This window comes from Geotrypetes seraphini, chromosome 11, assembly GCF_902459505.1.
Source record: "Geotrypetes seraphini chromosome 11, aGeoSer1.1, whole genome shotgun sequence".
In the NCBI taxonomy this organism is placed as follows: domain Eukaryota; kingdom Metazoa; phylum Chordata; class Amphibia; order Gymnophiona; family Dermophiidae; genus Geotrypetes; species Geotrypetes seraphini.
The window spans coordinates 13343540-13348197 of NC_047094.1; positions in this window are offsets into that span (position 1 = coordinate 13343540).

Sequence of the window (4658 nt, forward strand, 5' to 3'; positions counted from 1 at the left end):
GTTAAGCTGCCTCTGGCCTGGACGACTAGGCTTTCCTGTGCCCGGCTGCCAGGTGATGATGGTCTGGAGGCTGAAATTTAATGTTGTGAATAAAATTTTTATGGGGGTGGGGGGGTTGGTGATCACTGGGGTAGTGTGTGGGGGTCTGTTTAATGTGTTTTCAATGCTTATCTGGTGAGTTTAGGTGGGTTTTTGTGACTTAGACCATGTTTTACATGGTCTAAATCACAACATCCAAGTTCCGTCTAGGCTCTGTTGTTAAACTTTGGGTTATACATGCTGTACGACTAAGTCTAAGCCGGCCCACGTCCCCCCCAACTCCCGCCCTCGACACGCCTCCCAAAACGCCCCTTTTAGCTTTGGACATTGAGCGGCACTACGAAGGCCTAGGTCGTTTAGAAATACATCCAAAACCCGGTTTTATTTTCGGCACTTGGATGTTTTTGAGAAATGTTCGTCCAAGTGCCGACTTAGGCCGGTTTTTGGACGTTTTTCTCTTTCGATTATGAGCCCCATAGTTTCTGTTCTAATTTCCTGTATAATTTTATTAATATTTTGTTAACCGAGTCGAGCCCTCCTGTTGGGATGAATCGGTATAAAAAAGCTGGAGATGCTGCTTGCACCGGTGGTTAAAGAGTTTCAGAATTTATTAAAATTTGATGAAATGCTTACCATGACATTTCAAAGCGTTGTACAATAAAAAATCAAAAATAAGTGACACAACGAATTCCACCAGAAATTGAAATTAAGTCTACTGTGGTCTTTCCAGTTTTTAGTAATATGTTGGATGGCAACTCCTGTCATGATCAATAAAAGTTTATTGTTATTCGTTGTGTCACTTATATAGAATGGAAAGATCATTGGCGGTACAGAATGGAAAGTATGATAGTTTTATAAAAATATGGGAGCCATTAACATCTTTTTGTCATGATTAATGCCATTTTTCTATTAATTATACACCGTTTAGTGTTGAAAGAGGGGAAGGGTTTAATGGGAGGGTTTATGATCTTATAATGAATAATATGATTAGAAGGAGGGTGGGGGGAGGGTTGCATTTATATTTATAAGATATAATGATAAGATGTTCAAGTGGTCTAATTAATAGTGTTTATTATGAATTCTGTACACTTGATGAAAGTTTAGAAATGAATAAAGAATTAAAAAAAAAAAAAAATCAAAAATAAACACAGTGTAGTACAGTATGAGGGAAGGGAAGGTGCACATATAGTGTGGGCAGGGAGGGGAGCAGGGGGCGTCATTGCCCCAGGTGCCTCCTACCTTCTACACCACTGGGTGCACTGCCTTTCAGGTTTTCTTGGCCTACATGGCATCTAAGAGAAACCATGCCCAAAATCCACCCTGAGTCAGCCCCTACTTGCCGGTAGGTGCTTCAGTGTAAATGCCTACCTCAAAATGGTTGGGGCCAACTGAGTTAGGCATCTACTGTCTAATTAATATTATAATGTGTTTTTTGTATTGGTTTTCAATGGTGCTGATTAAATCGGCTAATTATCGGTGCTAATTATCGGTGCTGATTAAATCAATTTTTTTAACACTTCCCCCACCCTCACCCCTTTTACAAAACCGAGCAAGAGGTTTTTAGCACCGGCCGGAACTCTATGACCGTCGGAGCAACGCAGAGCATTCAGCGTGCCAGCCGTTGCTATAACCTCTTGGTTTTATAAAAATAAAAAAAAAGGGGTGGGGGTGTTAAATTAGGTGCCTAGATTGTGCCAATCTATGTACCTAACTTCTAGTGCTGTTTAAAAAATCTGGACCTTGCATACACTAGAGAATGACATGGGGACAAATTTTTCCCCATCTTCACAGGAACTCATTTTCCCATCTCATCCTGGAGAGTTCTTTTCCTGTCCCTGCCCCATTCCTGCAAGCTCCGTCCTCATCTGCACCAGCCCCAAACCCTTTAAAATCATAAGTAGCAACATTCTAGAGCTCAGATTGTGATGTCATAATGCCTCATTCCACCAATGCCTGAGCTCCATCCTCATCTGCACAAGCCTCAAACACTTTAAAATCCTAAGTAGCAACATTCTAGAGCTCAGATTATGATGTCATAATGCTTCATTCTACCAATGCCTAAGCTCCGTCCTCATCTGCACAAGCCTCGAACACTTTAAAATCCTAAGAAGCAACATTCTAGAGCTCAGATAGTGATGTCATAATGCCTCATTCTACCAATGCCTAAGCTCCGTTCTCATTTGCACAAGCCTCAAACACTTTAAAATCATAAGTGGCAACATTCTAGAGCTCAGATAGTGATGTCATAATGCCTCATTCCACCAATGCCTAAGCTCCATCCTCATCTGCACAAGCCTCAAACCCTTTCAAATCCTAAGTAGCAACATTCTAGAGCTCAGATTGTAATGTCATAATGCCTCATTCCACCAATGCCTAAGCTCCGTCCTCAACTGCACAAGCCTCAAACCCTTTAAAATCCTAAGTAGCAACATTCTAGAGCTCAGATTGTGATGTCATAATGCCTCATTCCACCAATGCCTAAGCTCCGTCCTCAACTGCACAAGCCTTAAACCCTTTAAAATCCTAAGTAGCAACATTCTAGAGCTCAGATTATGATGTCATAATGCTTCATTCTACCAATGCCTAAGCTCCGTCCTCATCTGCACAAGCCTCGAACACTTTAAAATCCTAAGAAGCAACATTCTAGAGCTCAGATAGTGATGTCATAATGCCTCATTCTACCAATGCCTAAGCTCCGTTCTCATTTGCACAAGCCTCAAACACTTTAAAATCATAAGTGGCAACATTCTAGAGCTCAGATAGTGATGTCATAATGCCTCATTCCACCAATGCCTAAGCTCCATCCTCATCTGCACAAGCCTCAAACCCTTTCAAATCCTAAGTAGCAACATTCTAGAGCTCAGATTGTGATGTCATAATGCCTCATTCCACCAATGCCTAAGCTCCGTCCTCAACTGCACAAGCCTCAAACCCTTTAAAATCCTAAGTAGCAACATTCTAGAGCTCAGATTGTGATGTCACAATGCCTCATTCCACCAATGCCTAAGCTCCGTCCTCATCTGCACAAGCCTCAAACACTTTAAAATCATAAATGTTCGAGGCTTGTGCGGTTAAGGCAGAGCTTATAGGAATGGGGCAAGGACAGGAAGAGCGACAAAACTCGCAGGGATGGGATGGGGAAATTGAATTTCTGTGGGGATGGGGAAAAATTTGTCCCCATGTCAATCTCTAGCATACACCATGAGAAGGCAGTTTATGTTTTTTACTGCCAGTGTGTACATGGTTGGTTTTTTTTAACATTGTGTAATATATGTTTGAAAGATGAAAAGACCTAAGAAAATATGCGGAAATTTGATGTTGGTGGCTGGAAATGGCCCCAGCAATGAATTTCCAGGATCATCATGGACCGTGCGAGGTAGCCAGACTGCCTTCCACAATCTCACTATCGGTCCCATAGTTTAGTCCGGAGATCCTCAAATCTAGGCCTCGAGGTCCACAGCCCAGCCTGGTTTTCAGGATTTCCACAATGAATATATGTACAATCTATATGTACGCAATATAGACAGTACATTCAAATAGGTCTCATACATTTTCATTGGGGAAATCCTGAAAGCCAGGCTGTGGATTTGAAACCCAAGGAGTGGATTTGAAACCCCATGGTTTAGTCCCTGCCCTCTTTTTCATACAATTAGCTGCCATGCAGTGATGCAATTTTCAGTCTAGGCCAGGGGTCTCAAAGTCCCTCCTTGAGGGCCGCAATCCAGTCGGGTTTTCAGGATTTCCCCAATGAATATGCATGAGATCTATGTGCCTGCACTGCTTTCAATGCATATTCATTGGGGAAATCCTGAAAACCCGACTGGATTATGGCCCTCGAGGACCGGAGTTGCCCACCCCTGATCTAGACCAGGGGGTCTCATAGTCCCTCCTTGAGGGCTGAATCCAGTTGGGTTTTCAGGATTTCCCCAATAAATATGCATGAGATCTATGTGCATGCACTGCTTTCAATGCATATTCATTGGGGAAATCCTGAAAACCCGACTGGATTGCGGCCCTCAAGGAGGGACTTTGAGACCCCTGGCATAGACAGTGATGTTATGCAAATTGAAACTAGAGATGTTGGGGAGGGGTAGGCACTGTCTATATCAGGGATCTAAAAGTCCCTCCTTGAGGGCCGCAATCCAGTCGGGTTTTCAGGATTTCCCCAATGAATATGCATGAGATCTATGTGCCTGCACTGCTTTCAATGCATATTCATTGGGGAAATCCTGAAAACCCAACTCAAGGAGGGACTTTGAGACCCCTTCCCCTTGGAGGGTTCCCATAGAGCAAGGGTGTCAAAGTCCCTCCTCGAAGGCCGCAATCCAGTCGGGTTTTCAGGATTTCCCCAATGAATATGCATGAGATCTATGTGCCTGCACTGCTTTCAATGCATATTCATTGGGGAAATCCTGAAAACCTGACTGGATTGCGGCCCTCAAGGAGGGACTTTGAGATCCCTGGTCTAGGCAGCCCATCCAAATTATTTAACGACTGATCTTCAAAGTTTTGTTAACACTAGTGACTTGGAGTCAAACGAGACATTTTTTTCTGTCCTTGACCAGGCTGTATTATTCAGGGTAAACTGAGCCTCTTTGTGTTTTCTTGTGTGTGTGTGT